Source organism: Tenrec ecaudatus, chromosome 2 (genome assembly GCF_050624435.1).
Source record: "Tenrec ecaudatus isolate mTenEca1 chromosome 2, mTenEca1.hap1, whole genome shotgun sequence".
In the NCBI taxonomy this organism is placed as follows: Eukaryota; Metazoa; Chordata; class Mammalia; order Afrosoricida; family Tenrecidae; genus Tenrec; species Tenrec ecaudatus.
In genome coordinates, this window is record NC_134531.1 from 226267334 (window position 1) to 226285276 (window position 17943).

Sequence of the window (17943 nt, forward strand, 5' to 3'; positions counted from 1 at the left end):
AGTCTGTTGCTTCACTACAACAAACATAACTTTTGCCCTAACAAATCTAAACCGCAATTTGCCACTGTTCACCAATAAAATGTCCCTAAACATTGGGATCCAGTCTAAACCAGGTCATCCATTACAACACAGATTTCCAAAGGGATAGAGTGAAATGTGATAATTTTACATAATTTTTGCATTACCAAAGACTCCGTTGAATTCATCTATTACTATGAGCACCCCATTAGGAGAGAATGTGTGAAATATCAGACTCTTGGTAAATGCTGAATGTGCCATCATGAAAAAAGACACCTAATGAATGGACTTGGAAGATAAATGACTTCAGTCATTCAAAGGATATAAATGTGGAGTCATTTTTCACAACCTTAACAGTTAATCTGTTTCTATAAGCAAAATTGGTTGGTTCAATGTAACAAGTTTGATTTCAAGTCACACAAAACTACTTAAGATTACTTAGGGTCAGAAAGTGAAAGGCCATTCAAAAGGGTGATAGTTCATGAATGAACTCCATTCCACCAGCTCTAAAACCAAAGAGAACTGCTTGTAGCTATATCACGTTGATGTGAGCTGACAATGATAAATAATTGTAAGACTGTGCTTACAAATTTGACTTGAGAGAGAGACACACAGAGAGAAACATCTGTTGGGGCCTTTTGTGTTTACAAGTAAAAGAAATAAGTGTCCTTGCTCATAAAGATATATCGAGACACAACTTTTTCCTTCACCATGGAATATTTTGATTATGGGAAAAAGCTGATTTTAAAAAAGTAAGTAATAAATATGAAAAACAAAGTCAGACACTTATAGATTATAAAGTAGAATCATTTTTAAATACAGAATTCATTTGCCCCGATTTCCTCCAATAGTTATACAACCTCAGTATAATTTATCATTTTAAAAATGCGATTTAACATAATGAGTTCTGGGGGAAAAAAGCTGATAGGAGCATAAATCCAGTGACCTAATTTTTAGCATCTATAAATGGATTATCAATCTTGCATTCAGTGTTTTCCCTTAAACGTGGCAAATTCAATCGGGTCAGATGACCTAACCTTGTGCCTTGAGAGTTATCTTAAGTTTTATCTTAAGTGACCTAACAAATGAAAAAGCCAGCAGGTAACATTTCCCTGACCAAAATAGAGGCAGGGACTTTTCTCTCCTGTTTTCTTTAGAATTCACCTATTGCTTGCAATTTTAAATTCCCTAGCTTTCTAAAATGATGTAAACATTACTTCAGGTAATTCTTCTACTTCCTGTTTTTTGTTTGTTTGTTTTTCTAGAAGGGGATTAGTTGATGGTCCAACCCTATCTCTGAGCCAGAAAGATTAGAAAATAAGCCATTATTTTTAAATATGAATGTAATGATTGTGCTCCCTTATCTACATAATGACTAAGATTTCTTTCTGTTTTTGCAATGTGTCGTAGATTTTTTGTGATGCATAATATGCAGGTTTAATGCACAGATAATAATGAAACTTTCTCTTCCATTTTGGTTGAGTGATTTTCTGGGATGAGAGTGGATTTTACTTTTATCAGTTTCCCCCAGTATTACACAGTGGGAACAGAATAAGGAACAATGTTATGAAAAGAAGACAGTAATACTGATGGCTTGTTGACGTGTTCATACTGAATATTATTTGATTGATTTTTTAAATTGGCTTCTTTCTTCCCTAAACATAGCTCAATTCCCTTCTCTGGCTCTAGTTCTCAAGTTCAAGAAATCTTCCATTTGGTTTCCACTCAATACTGAAGTAGGAAGATTAGGGATAGAGGAGGGCTCTACCAAAACCTACGGGAAACAAAAATGAGCTGGCCGTGCCACAAGGAAGAAAGGTTTGAAAGAAATCAGGCACACATTAAACATCTCTGGGGACATTCCAAAGCTGGAGATGTTCACAACAAGGTCACCTAGACCCAGTTGAAGGTCAAGCAGGACACATACATGAGGCACCAGCAACATCACATCACACATGCGCCTAAATGGGCCAATACTGTCAGCCACGCACCACCACCACCACCACCACCACCACCCTTCTCCAAGTGGGAATAGGACGTGATAAACAGCACAGACTGAGGGCAGCTTGCTCGCTCTGTCAGGTCCGAGGATGGAATCTCTTTCATGGGCGCGGTGAGCACCCTGCCTGCCATGCGGCCTTGCACCCTCCCCATGGATAGTGTGTACTAGTGTACTATCTGAGACTCTACCCCCTCATAAAAGTTACTTGGATTGCAAAAGTGCTTCTGCCACCTGTAGATGAATTCTTTCACATTGAGAAGCAAGAGCCTGGGAAAACCATCCCAGAAACCTAGCAGTACTACTTTCAAAACCTCTCATTGTTCCCCAACATTGCACTTTGCTATAAGGACACCATTATGATTAGAGATAACATTTTATCCTCCCCAAATGATCCGTTGAAATCACTGTACCCAAAAGAATTGTTTGGTGTTTATTGTTTCAAGACGTAACATGTGAGGGAAGAAGTTAGAGGTGCGTTGAAGGCATCAGCCAAAGACAAGCTTTACAAATGAACAGCGTACCAATTGAAGTGCACCACGAGCTGAGAAAGCCCTGCACACGTCCACTCACCTGTGTCCAGAAATGTGCCCAACCAACTGGAAGAGATTCTTATTTGTCCTTACCACACACATACCACACACACACACACAAATGGTGACCTCACAGATTATGAAAAGTAACTAAAAAAATCCTTACTATCACATGCAAGTAAAATCTACTGAGACCTACGAGACATTCAAGCAAGATTCAGAAGAGACTGTGAAATGAGAAATATTGCTGATGCCAGATGGATCTTGGCTGAAAGTAGAGAAGATCAGAAACATGTTTTCTTGTGCTTTATTAATTATGCAAAATATCTTAACAAATAATAGATAGCATTGACAGAATGATATTTCCCGAATACTTCATAATGCTAATGGGAATCTGTACATGGACCGAGAGGCAATTATTTCAACAGAAAAGGGGATGCCGAGTGGTGGAAAGTTAGGAAAGGTGTGTGTCAGTGTGGGTTTCTTTTAGAATACTTATTCAATCTGTGTGCTTCTAAAACACTCTTTTGAGAAGCTGGACTTTAGGAAGAAGAGCATGGTGTCAGAATTCTCACTCTCTGCCATAGATTCAACTCTGACCCCTAGCTGCCTGTTAAGTCAGGGTTGATCTGTCCCTGTGATTTTCTGAGACTGTTAACTGTTTATGAAAGTACAAATGTTCATCTGTCTCCCTCCAAGCAGCTGGGAATTACAGTTAAAGGAAGACATTAATAACTTGTGATATAAAAATAACAAAGAGACTTTATAGAGTTGTGTGGGTTATGCAGTGGGCTGCTAACCACAAGGTCAGCAGTTTGAAACCACCAGTTCTTCTGTGGGGGAAAGATGAGGCATTCATCTTACTCCCTGAGAAAGTTACAGTCCCAGAAACTCATAGGGGCAGTTCTGCCCTGTCCTTAAGAGCTGCTATGAGTCAGCATTTGCCCATGGCAGTGAGTTTGTAATTGAATCAGATGATACAACCTTGCTTACTGAAAGGGAGGAAGACATGAAACATTTGATAATAAAAATATAAGACTGTACCCTTCTGTATGGATCATAATTTTATGTAAAGAAAACAAAAATACAACTAGTATAATAGATAACATCATGATAAATAGGGAAATTATTGAAGTTATCAAGAATTTAATTTTACTTGGTGCCACAATGAATATTCATGAAAACATCCATCAAGACATGAAACAGAAGATTGTATTGGGAAAATCTACGGTACATTAGCTCTTAAAAGTCTAAAGATTAAGAATACCTCTTTACGAACTAAGCTGTACTTGATCCAAGTCACAGTATTTTATTTTTTTAATAAACAAATTTTATTTGTATATAATTCACTTACCTGATTCAATATTTCAATCATATTAAATACAATTGTGCAATCATCACCACAATCAATTTGAGAACATTTAAAAAAATTTCTTGTACTCCTTGTTATTAGTCTCCCATTTCCCCCTAATGTCCCCTGCCACATGCCTAGGTAATGAGTAATCCAGTGGATGACTCTATAGAACCGCCTGTCCTAGATTTCCTACACAGAAAAAAATACACAACAAAATCAACAAGCAAAACACCATCAACCATGACAAAATAAGACAGAAAAACCTCAACTGGAACAAAGCATAAATAATAAAACCTGGAACAAAATAAAAATGGGTCTAAAAGAAGAACAATTGATAAAGTGTAACATTTTGATCTAACTATGTCTATAATCGTGGATTTTACATTGCTCCCTGTTTTATAGCATGAATAATCAGATATATATACTATGATCAGAGGCTTAATCCTACAAATGGATTTTAGAATTCTATTGTCCTTCAAAGCCTTTGAAAAGTTGGCATTCAGAGTTTAAGTTCTGATATTTTTCCCTCCTCTGGATTTTGATTTTTATTTATAATCCTTGGATCAGATGGCTGGTGTGCTTCTTCTATGTGGACTTAGGTGATACCGCTCTTAGATAGCTGCTTGATTTGAGACAAGCCTGTAAGACCCCAAGTACTATTTTGGTAGCTGGGCACCATCTGAATTTGTCATCACACTTTGTTGTAGAATTCATATATTCAGTCATATCCTCATGAGGGCAAATATCGAGTAGGGCCATGTCATAGGAACTAATTGTTCTCAGATGAGGGCTAGGATTAAGTGTGAGCCCAACATTCAGTCATGCATCTCTGGTTTGTGTACATCTCTGGCTCATTTTCAAGAAAGTATTATCATTTTATTGGAGGATATAATAAATCATCTCCATGAGTCACAAGGTAATTCTATTGATAGTATGAGTAATTCAGCCAGTAACATAGGATTTAGAGCACTGTTGAGAAAAGGAAATTTCACATGTACAGGACAATTTCTTAGATCACGATGCACGAATTGTTGACTTGCACAGATTAACAACTAAACGACTTGCATGGGACAGTTTCCATAGTGAGGTGTGGGGGCAGGGCAGACTTTTCAGCAACAGTCTTCCCAAAGGCAGCACCATGTCGGCGAGAATGAAATGTCATTAAAAAAATCAACGAGAGCATGAAAATAGCACATCTATAGTCCTGGGCCACCACACATGGGGTACCCTCAAAGGAAGAGGTGCATCCAATGTTCAATGACCACCAATTCTATAACCTTGAGACAGCAGTCATTTGCTTCTTATCATACTAGGGCAACACAAAGGAGCATTACAAGGTCTTAAATCTGCTAACGGTGCGTTTAAGTTAAAGTTCTTTAGTGGAGGGGAGTTTCCAAATTGCGTCCTTCTGGTGTGGCCTGTGAAGGGTGCTGTGGATCTCGAAAGAGCAGACTCATGTCATAGTCCTCTGTGGCAACACAGCGACTTGGGTCACGGAGATGTGGACAGAAAGTAGTTGAAAGCTATCCAATTAGAAAATGATATCAGGCATCTTCTCCCTTGGGGTCTGCATAAATAACGCTACCTGTTTTTCCCATTAGAAGTTTGTCTCGGGGTTTCCTCACCAATCACCTTCTCGGAGGCAAGCATGCCCACTCCTCTCACCTCTGTATTTGAATTTCCAGAGAGGTTCACTAATTATTCTTGTAGGAATGACTGTCCATTTGGGGGTGACACTAGAACAATGTTACATGGCAGGGAATGGTCATCCTTCTCTCTCTGTCCCCGTCCATAGAAACTGCCCCTAGCCGAGGCGCGGCTCTTGAGATGGTTTTTAAGATGTATACATAAGCAGGTGGTATATGGCTTCTAAGAGCCCTGGTGGTGTGGTGGTGCAATGGTTACATGTTGGGCTGCTAAAGGCAAGGTCAGCAGTTTGAAACCACTAGAGAAGGCTTTCTACAGCCATAGAGAGTTACAGTCTCAGAAATTTACAGGGGCAGTTATACCCTGTTCTATAGGGTCGCTGTGAGTTGGCATCAACTCAAAGGCAGTGAGTTCATTCTTTTGATATATTCGAAAATACATACCTGAGATTAGAAATACACCTTTATTTTAGTGTTTCTATGTCATGAGGTATATCATGCTTTCGTCGCTGTTTTTTAGGGATGCAAAGTATTTCATGTTGTGTATGTACTAAAATTTCTTAGTTTTTCTACGGGTAAGCATTTGAACTGTTTCTAACTTCTGGCTATTATGAACTGTGGTACACTGATCATGGGAAAACATGTGTCTTCTTGTTCTGTCCCTTGCTTCTTAGAGGTATATGTCCAGCAGTGGTATTGCAACACCTCAATAAGAAAAAAAATCCAATTAAAAAGTAGATAAAAGATATGAACAATCAGTTTACCAAAAATAGAACTCAAATGGCTAATAAACACTTGAAAAATGTGCACAATAAGTAGACATCCAGGAGATGCATATGAAAACAACAATAAGGTATCACCTTACACGCACAGTGATAGCCTGATCAAGCACACACACACACACACAGAGCAAAACATTCTGTAGAGGGTACAAAGAGATTGGAATGCTTGTGTGCTGCTGGTGGGCCTGTAACATGTAAAATCATGGTGAAAAGTGATATGGTGGTTCTAAAACAATTGGTGATAAGTGGTCCCTAAAACACAGTAACTGATGATACTTTGAACACGAAGGTGTGCCTGGCCCAAGCCATGGTATTTTCAATTACCTCATATGCATGTGAAATGTAAACAATGGATATAGAAGAATGACAAAATCAAAGTGTCTGAATTGTGGTGCCAGGGATGAATGTTGACAGTTCCATCTACTACTAAAAGGACAGACCAATCTGTCTTGGAAGAAGTATGCCCAGAGGCTCCTCAGAGACACGGATGGCGAGACTCTGTCTTCTATGCTTTGGATATATTGTCAGAAAAGATCAGTCCCTGAATATAGGCATTATGTTTGGTAAAGTAAAGGAGAAGCAAAGGGGGGGGTGAGATCTTGATGAGATTCATTGACAACACGGGGCTCAAGCAGGAAACATTTGTGAGGATGGGGCAGGGCGGTCCAGCGTTTCATTCTGTGGTACATGAGGCCACACGAGTCAGAACTGAATGGGCCCTGAACAGCAACAGCATGGGCTGGAACCCTGGTGGACTCTTCCATTGCAATGTCCCGATCCCCCTCCTAAAAGTGCTGCCCAGAGTGTAGACTGGGAATTAAGAATGGCAGCATGCATGTGGAATCACCTAAATTAAACTACCATTTGCCATATATGCAGGTGGTTGTTAAAACAATAATATTTTGAATAAACACCTAGTGGAAACTTTGGAGGCATTTAAACTCAGAAAATATCTCCTATTGACATCTAAACCTTGATGATTCAATTTAGTTAAACCTAATGCATGTACTCATTTTTATAAGAAACTTCAAACATAAATTTTACTTATTTTTTCTTTTAGCCTAGTTAATCTTTATGAACTATAGCTTGAAAAAATGAATTATTGTTCTGAGCAAAATAGGATGAATAATATATATATTTTAATGACTTTCTTTAGTGTTTTTAATAACTTTCAACAACCCAATGGAGGAGATCTTAAAACCAGAGGCACATAGTGTGTGTAAAAGAGCAGCAGTCTAATTTCATTTTAAAATACGGACAGGAGTCTACACTCCGTGTCCAATTTCGAGACTGCTCTTTATAAGATTAACATTTCCTTTGACCTAATGCTGACCTAACTATATATCTAGTCAGGAAAATGTATTAGGAATGTTTAACCAACATAACGCTTTCTTGGAAGCTACTTAGGAACACATGTTTAGTAATGCCAGCTTCAAAAACATTCTTTCACAACTAAGATGCCTTTCCAAGGCCCATGCACTTAGCTATCACAGGTATGTTAGTGGTAAAAAAACAGATAATGAAGGTAAATCTGTTGGCACGAAGTTGACACTGGCTAGAAATGTAGTTTCAAAAATTTGACAATAAAAGGTTGTTATTAAAATAGCTTCAGTGTTTGTTCTCCTAGTAAAGAGGGCCTGATAAATTGAACATAACTGGAAGAAAAGAAATAAAAACAGTGAATCAAGGACTGCGCAATAATTTACAGAATGTTCTTCCTGGCAGCATTTCTCCTTTTTCTCATTTTAGGGAGATCATGAGCACCAACAGGTGCTTGCTAAGCTATTACCTACCTGGGCCTTCAGTCACAAAGATATGCAGAAGGTGTGCCTTTCATCGGTTTATATAACAAAGTTTCCTAATGGGATACATTTATCGAGCACTAAGATATATGGGGGTTGTACAAACATTTATATAAAATACAATCATTAGGCCTCATTTGGACTGAGCTCAGTCTTGCTGAAGGATTTATATGCTGTATTTAGTTAGGTTTCTCTGAACTTGCACTTAGAAACCATAGATGTGAAGGTCATTTCTATTGAAGAGAGAAAAAAAGAAAGAAGACACCCAATTGGAGACCAGAAGATCCTTGTTTCAAATCATCTTCTCTGGTTTGTGACCTGAGACAGATCACTTCACTTCCAGCGTCATGTCCTTACCTTTTCAATGCAGTGTGCACCACCGCTTTACCTGCCAGCTTACCGCACTGTGGTGACTAGCATGTTGCCATGACACCGGGAGCTGTCACCAGTATTCCAAATACTATTAGAGCCACCTATGGTGGACAGGTTTCACTTGGAGTCTCGAATTTAAGGTGAATTAGAAAGGAAAGTCTGTCTGGCGATCTACTTTTGCATCATACAGAGTATGGCATCATTGATTGGCACTGGGAGATGAGCCTCCTAGTTTGGAAGATGCTAGGCCAGCAGCAAGGATGCGAAGGTAATTTAGGGAAAGGCAACACTTCATTCTGTGGTGTGTTTGCTCAGTGAGTCAGAGCTCCAATAGCAACAAATAATATTTACATGGTTTCAAAGCTGTGTCAAGTATGTGAACAATGTGTTTGAAAATTGCTTGGTATACAATAAAAAGAAACAAACAACAACCCAAGTACATTGTTGTTAAAATTATCCTGAATTAGCTTTAAACTTATCAGTAAGTTCTTCTATTCTTGGAAGTGACAATTACACAAGATAGAGCTAAATGCATCTATTTAGGGACAGCAGTAAAGTCACATGTCCAGAAAACCATTTCTGCCTACGTCATGTGGTGACCTTATTTGTACAACGGAACTTTTTAAAATTTACTGTTAAAAATAAAGTTAAATCTCCACAAGATTAAATTTGAATGTTATTCAAAAGCTCTATCTGCAATTCATGAACTGGGAAATGTCTAGCCTGAAAGTCAGATTAGCGTTTTGGGGAGCAGCACAGAACAGAGACACACAGGAACAAGGAGCATGCTGGGCAATTGTTTTATTTACTCACAGGCATTTAATTTCCTTGTTTAGGGTAAAAAGGGGGTTCTGAGCTAAGTTCAGCTGAGTAGACAAGTTCTAACTAACTAACCTGGGTTCCTTCCTGGGAGTCAATTGACTGACCCTCTTCCAGTTCTTCAGGCTATTGGTTAATTTTAGAAAATAGGAATGAGCTCAATTTCTGTTCGCTGTTGTGGGATTTAGCACAAATGAATTGTTCTTTGGCCTAGTGTAGTCAGGACGATAGTGCGAAATGTTCTAAAATAAATATAGTCTTATTTCATATAAAATCAGAGGCCCTGTGTAGGTACTGTTTATTAGCAATCAAGTCATAGATTATTAATATTTACCAGAGTCGTTCTTGAGCACCTTGGTTTGCATCACTGCACAAGATGAAGACAGTTCTGACTGATACATTCACCATTTTCTGTACAGTTAGATACAGTCCTCTGTGGTTTCACACGGCTACCTGTGGGGAAGCTATTATGTTAAATTCAAGAATAATTTTTCAGTCCATTTACATATCTCACACATTCTGTGGGCGTTTTGTCTTTTTCTTGGTCAAAATTGGCTCTCTGCTTCGTTCTTTTAGAAATAGAATCACACAGATGCTTCATAATTCAGATATGATATTAGGTATGTAATCATTACAGACAGTGAATTTCTTCTGAAATGGAGGATCTGAATCAACAAAATAAGCATACAGATTCTCACGAGCCATGACTACCTCATCAGGAGGAAAATGAATAAAACCTCTATTTGCCATCTGTTCTATCCAGTTGGGTCTGAAATTTGAAATTTCGTAAATAAATCATCAGTGAGCTCTCTAGCTCTTTTCTAAATGTTGTTTTGAATTCTGGATCTTCAGATTCTTCTTGGTGTTCTCAAGTCTATGCCTCAGGGGGACTTGCAGGATAACGGAAACAAACCTTGCTCGGATCTACACCATCCCCTTGATCCTTGGCATGGTGGAGTTCATTGTTTCAGTTATTGTTGTCAATCGCATTGAGGGGTTCTCTCAATTCTGAGGTCCCTTTGCTTTATCAAACACAATGTCTTCTTTATCAAACACAATGTGATCGCTCTTCCTTGATGATGTGCTCAAACTACGTGTGTTAGTCTGGGTAGACTAGTCTGGGTAGACTAGACTCGTCTGGGTAGACTAGTCTGGGTAGACTAGAGAAACAAATCCATGGACAAACACATGGGTATAAGAGATTTATATACAAGAGAAATTGAACATTGAGAAAAAAATCCCAGCCCAGTCCAGATCAAGTCCATAAATCCAATATTAGCCCATGTGTCTGCTATCAATCTATAAGGTCCTTTTTCAGACTCACAAAACATATGCAATGATGCCAAATGTAGATCAAGGACAATGTGTAGAAGGTCTTTGGATCCAGTGTCACTGGAAACATCTCAGCGCTGGCAGGGGTCTCTGCATCAGGGTGAGTTCATATGTCTTGTCAGCTGCTCTGTCTCCCTAGGTATGAGCAGAGAGTGTCCCACCCCCAAGGAGGAAATACCAGATTTCCCAGAATTCTCAGGAGAAAGTCATGCCCCCACAGAGGCCTCATCGGCTGTGATCCAATTAACAGACTAGACTCCACCCCTTCACTCATAATCCTTTCAAATGGACAATTACATAACTACCACAATAAACCATTCAACATCTTGGCTTCCTTGCTTCTTAGGAACAAAATAAGGACTAATAAAATTTTAAATGAAGCTCAAGTAGACATGTTCCACTTTGCAATAAGCTTGTGGGAATACTGCCACACATAAAAACAGCAATTTTAAGATGAATCTAATATCATAAGGAGGGATAGGAAGACCTCAGGAAATGAATTCAAGGCCATGGGCTGAGTTCAATAGATGATGTGGTGAGTCTTATTTGGTGAGTGGGGATCGCAATGTTACATACATCCACAACAATCACATTCTTATAGTCCTTGCTAAAGAACGTAAAACATTTTGGAGTCAGTGGGAGCCCTGAAAACGATGGCCTTAGAGAGCACTGCTGGATCTGAGAGAGCAGCTTATTCCATCTCTCCAGCAATTTCCATGCCCTGGTTCACTGATGACATTAAAATAAACCAAAGCTCCATGCTCTACTTCAAATGTTCCTATATTTTCCCTAATGAAGTGCTCCTCAACTTCTCTAAAGTTTCCCCTCAAAGCAGAGTCTGATCCATGGAAAACTGTAGGTAAATCCAAAGGTACATGTTCTTTAAAAGTCAAATGTCCCAGGGGTGGGATCGGGTGGGGGAGTGGGACGGGGAAAAAAAAGGGAAACTGAGCTGATACCAGGAACCCAAGTGGAAGGTGGATTATGAGAATGACGAGTGCAACAAATGTATAAGGGTGCTGTGCTCAATTGATGTATGTACGGATTGTGATAAGAGCCTTATGAGCCCCAATAAAAAGATTTAAAAAAAAGTCAAATGTCTTCATTGGTTTTCATGAATGCAACATTCTTTATTTTCTATCATAACATGCCCTTATTTCAATACATCCTAATCATATTTAGATCACTACTGAAATCACTTAAGTTTATTTCCCTTAAATTTCTGAGGAAGTCGACAGTTCAGGAAGTTATGTCCTGTCATTCTTTACCCACACTGATCCCATCGCTCTACTTTCATGCTCTGTCTCATTCTCCGTGCCCTTCTGGTCATGACCATGCTCATTTTAAGAAGCAAACTTTGAGTCTTTGATGCTGGAAAGCATAAACATGAATAATGGTTTTTATATTGATTACTTTTCTCATTTCACCTGTCAAGGATCCTGATTTGCAAAGTTCAGAGCATCACCTTGCTTTTCTAAGGCAGAAAAATCTGATCAGCTCAGTCTAGTCTATGACTTGATAAAACATCTGAACTACCCTGTTTTTGAAATTTCCTTTATTGGAGGGGCTGAGATGATAGTAGATAATCAGACCATTCGCATGTTTAAAGTCAATGTCTCAGATTTCTACTCGCATAGGGGAGGGGAATGTCAGGCCTATCGGTAGTTAGTGCTCACTAGTTTGTAGATACTAGTTGGTTGTTTCTAAAATATTTCACAGTTTAAAATATTTAAGATGGGTAGCACTTTAGAATTGAGGCAGTTGAGTATAATTTGACCGGCAGGCTATATTCTGAGGGTGAATTTTGTCACAGACTTTAAAGTTTTTAAAAGAGATTTAATGCTAAAAGACACAAATTTTGCCAATCATAAGTTGTATAACTGTAAGTTCACAAATTTTAGATATTAAAACCAATAATATCCACCTCAATAGATATTATTACCATGAGATAGGATACTAATATTTCTTTAGAGCCTAAAATATATCTTTATGAAATGACATTGATATATACCCAATATTATCAGCCATTAATTAAATATTATGCCTCTGGAGAAAAAAAAGGTGGTCAAAATATACACACCAAGCTCCCTGCCATCAAGTCGATGCAAACTCATAGCAATCCCGAGAGTCCTAGCAATCCTTTGAATCAGAGTACGTATCCATGCACACCACGCTGACTAACAGCCATAAATGCATTTTAATGGTTATGCTTCAGTTTTCTCATATGGAAAATACAAATAGAAAATACTTACCCACTATGGCTATGTATTATAATGTATTATTATTATAATGTATCTAGGCCTACTACAAAGTCAATTCTTAATGAGTAGTAGCTAGGAGTCCTGTTAGCCTAATGAGTTACCCATCTGGCTGCTGAACACAGCACCTCGGGAGAAACCCCCAGGGGCAGGTGCACTGTGTCCCCTAGAGTCACAAGGAGACAGAATAGACTCCCTCACAGTGCATCTGTTTGTTCTAGTAGACATAGCAAAGTAGTGCCTATCTTTCTGAGGAACAAAGAATTTTTGTTTGTTTTTTGAACAAAAAAAAAAAGTTAAAATAATAATCGATGTGTAAATTACCAAGGGCACATGAGGGAGGGGGTAAGGGGAGGGAGGGGAAATAAAAAGAGGACCTGATGCAAGGGGCTTAAGTGGAGAGCAAATGCTTTGAGAATGATTGGGGCAGGGAATGTATGGATGTACTTTATACAATTGATGTATGTATATGTATGGATTGTGATAAGAGTTGTATGAGTCCCTAATAAGATGTAAAAAAAGAAAAGAGGAGAAAAAAATGATTAGGGCAAAGACTGTACAGATGTGCTTTATACAACTGATGTATGTATATGTATGAACTGTGATAAGAATTGTATGAGCCCCAATAAATTGTTTAAAAAATTAAATTAAATTAAATTTAAAAAATAGTAATATATGTAAAGCTAATTGTATTCTTATAATAAAGTAAGGGGGGAGTTACCAGGGAGATAGATGAACAGAACACTTAGATTAAAAAAGAAAAGCTAATAAACCCACTGTCACCAACTCAATTCCAACTCACAGAGACCCTGTGCAACAGAGGAAATGGCGCCAAGGAATTTCCAAAGATGTAAGATGTGTGGCAGCAGACTGCCTCATCTTCCTTCCACGGAGAAGTTTGATGAAATCCCATCTCTTACTGAGACTTCTCAGTAAGCAGCTGAGTGACTTAATCCCCGAGCCAGCACTCAGTTCTGATTCATCGGGACAGTACAGTTTGCACACAGTTTCCAAGACCGTAAATTTTACAGAAAATGACTGACTCATCTTTCTCCCGTTAAATGGCTATGCGTTCTAACTGTTGACTTTTTGGTTAAATATCAAACCACCAAGACTCTTCAATGACACATAGAAACATGGTATTCACTGTACAGTGATAGTGATAAAGAATTATACATTCATAATCCATGTTCAAAAGAGTCCTGGTGGCAGAAGTGATTTACATGTTGGGATGCTAACCACAAGTTTAGCACCTTGAACCCACTAGCCACTTCCTGGGAGAAAGATGAGACTTCCTGCTTCAGTAAAGATTGATTGAAATCCAGTGGGCCAGATCTACTGTTTCTGCTAAAGCGGCTCTGAGGAGGAACCAAGCCAGTGAGCTTGGTAATTGGTATGAGCTTATGTTTACAGAATTTTACAGGGAAGCAAAGTTTGGTTTCTTTTCTTTTTCTGGAGTGTAATTTTTATTATACCATATAAAAATTATACTTGAAGCAAGGACATGAGCTGGTTCAAAACAATGGTGGCCAAGAACCTGAATCCTACTGCCAGCTCCAAGCAAATGGCATCTTATCCATCCATTGATCTGCAATATAACCTACTTGTGGCTTAGATATTATACAGAATAAAGCACTATCAAGGTAAACTAGACGAACATTTAATCCCTCTTTATTTCCTCCTCCCTACGGAACTGGCAAGAATCCAAACCGGTGCAAAGGAGCAAACCTTCTCTTGGCTGACTTCCACACTCCTGTTCGTCACACCACCAAGGGGTTTCCCCACTCTCCTCTAATTGCTAAATCTCAGGCTTGCCTTTTATACTTGTTCAGATCATATTACCATAGTTTGGAGATAAAGATGCAAGATGATTCTCCCCTTTGCTGTCTCTTTCAAACTCTCACCTTGTCCAAGGACAGCTGCAGCTCCCTGATACTCTATACTGTAGCTACTGTTTGGTCATTCTCTGCAGGCGACCATATCCATCTGTCCTCTGTAAGCAGAAAGAAAGAAAAGAAATGGTAGGGACTGAGATAGTGAAAAGTCCCTTTACTGAGAAAAATCCCATTTCTGCTGGGAAGTGATAATTACAGACAGCCTCCCCAGTTGCACAGAGTGATAAAAAGTTTAAACATCACACTACTAATTATCTCCTTGGAATCGTGGGCTGAAATTTCATGTTAAATCACACCATGCATTATATTGTTTGGCTTGAGTGAGGATAACATTGGCATTTAATACTGTATCCTAGAAAACAGTTGTAGAAAAGTTGTATCTTACAGTTACAGCATCCCTAAACTGAAGGGGTGCATTTTGTCGAACATTCTGTTCCTTCCCTCCCTTCTCACTCGCCCCACCAGTGCCCCCCTCTCTCCAATGGAAGGTATTCACACACCCAAAACGCTTTCAAGCCAGATCCATATTAACCCACGTCCAAGCCCTGTTGGCTTTTAGAAGAAGCCTCTGCTTCCCTTACAGGGCAGACTCTGGCTTTGCTCTGTTAAGGTTTTGTTTTCCCAGCGGTTACTCCCTCCCCACACGAGAAGCCAGGAGCAGAGATTTGGAAAGGAAGGGACTTGAATGACTTCCCCATGTTGTTGATTTTGCTGTTTGAGACCCATTTTGACTCTCTTCCATGACACACAAGTACCAGCTTCGCTTAAGATGTCTGTGATTGTTTGGATGGGTATTTTTCTCCCTAAAAGCGCGGTTCCTAAGAGAACTATTAGCTCATTACACCTTGAAGCACTAGACTTAAGAGCTGCTGCTCACAATCCACCTTTTGGAGTACACTCAGACACTAGCCCTGCTCCATCCTTAATCTCCACGAGTTTCTCAGCTTTATTGTTTATTTATTTTTGACTTTTAGTGGAGACTATGGCAACCGCTCTGTTCACGTTAAGTCATATAGCACAATAGTTCATTCGTCTTATAGTGTTATTTATTAACTACGGGCTGACACCCTCACGAGTATTTCTTGACAGATTAGTAGAAGGTGGTTGAATGGCATTCACCTCAAATGTCTGGAATAAATTCATTGTTGTGCCACAGACTACATTCAGTGGTCCCCCTCACATTTTCTCTAACTGCATTCAAATCAACTTCTGGTCTCTGGTGATGCTCTTTTCTGATACCCGTTCTGATTTACTTTACAGTGTTCTTTAAGAGACAAAATCAAAACACATATTTACCAGTTTTAAAATTTCGTAAGAAGTCATGAAACTAGAATACTGATTTGATTTTTTTAGTCTTAGATGTCTTGAATCTCCTTGATAGACCCTAATAAATCCATCAATAATAATATATGTGCATTATCACACACAGAATGAACCCATTGATACTTAAAACTTTAAACAATGCCCGAGAACAGGACTAACCAGTTACCATTCCAAAAGTGAGTGGAAAACTATGTTGGTGGAAAAACCAGGGAACAGCACAAATAATGAAATATAAAGAATCTATTTTTAGCATTATTCAATTCCGATCTCTTCTGTGTTAGTCAGAATTCTGAATTGAGAACAATGAAGCCACTCCTGCACTGCCTACAGGAAAGCATTTTCTAAGGAATTATATTGCTCAGAGAATTATTGGGAAGAGTGGAAAAACTATAGTCCAAGCCTTCAAGCATGATTGATCCTCAAACTGCAAAGCAAAAGTGGGCCACTGAGAGACGTGCTCTCTACCATGATCTAAATGTTCAAGTAGTTGGAAGATTTCCACAAATCAGAAAGCTTTTTTCCCAATCAAGAAACTTCCACCACAGCTGTTGGCTCCAAGAACTTACTTCCTCAAGCATTGTGATTGTTGTGAGGTGTGATGCAGTCACTCCCAAGTCATAGTGCCTCGATGCATAACAGAGCAAACCCTGGGGACCCAGCACCATTCGCACAATGGTTCTTATGCGTGAGCCCACTGTTGAAGCCACTGTGCCAATCCATCATGCCGAGGGTCTTCCTCTTTTTTTGCCACCCTACTAATTCACCAAGAATGGTGTCCTTCTCTAGGGACTGTTCTCTCCTGATAACATGTCCAAAGTATGTAAGATGAAGTGTCTCTGTCCGTGCCATACTTCTTCCAAGACAGATTTGTTTGGCCTCTTGGAAGCCCATACATCTTTTAATATTACCCACAAGAACCACAATTTAAATGCATTGATTCTTCTTCAGTCTTCCTTAATCAATGTCCAATTTTCACAAGCATATGAGGTGAATGAAAATACTATGGCTTGGGTCAGGCACATCTGAGTCCTCAAATAAATATCCTTGCTTCTCAATCGTCCAAAGAAGTTTTTAGAAGAAACTGTGAAACTTACTCTTAATCATAGAGTGACAAAGGCAAATGGAAGAAATCCTAAAGTCCAAAAGCTGAATAGAAACATTTTACAGGCAGCACAAGCAGATGAATAATATGACAAAAGGTGCAGAGACCTAGAGCTAGAAAACCAAAAGGGAAGTATATATAATAATAATATCTATCTGAGAAGCATTTTATAATGATTAATCAACCAATAATCTTTGTACAATATGTAGCTAATTACATGTCTCAGCAATCATAAGGGTTCTTGTTGATCTTCCTGCCTTTCTCTTACCTATGGCTCACCCTCCAGACCCAACGTGCTTCCATTACTGACCCTACAGATTCATGTAAGTGCTAGAGGGAAGACCCTGGAAACTTCATTTTCATTTTGTGCCATTTAGAAACATTAATGGCAAAAATAACAAGAGATTTTTCCAAGGAACTACCTTGGGTTCCAAGAAAACACCATAATTTCTCAATAGGTGGCTGCCTTTTCTCTGGAGAAAACCACAATGAATTCAATGCCCACATTTAGTGGGTGCTAGCCAAGTCAGTATGCAAGGCATGATTTTAAAGAGGAGACACGAATTCAAATATTAAGTCAAATATACACTTTTTATACTTTCTATATCTTTTTTAAGAACAATAATGAATACCTATGTTTCAGTGCCTTTTTAACCAAATACTTAAGAACGTGTTAGGTTTTTGTTATGAAAATGATAATGTTGTCTA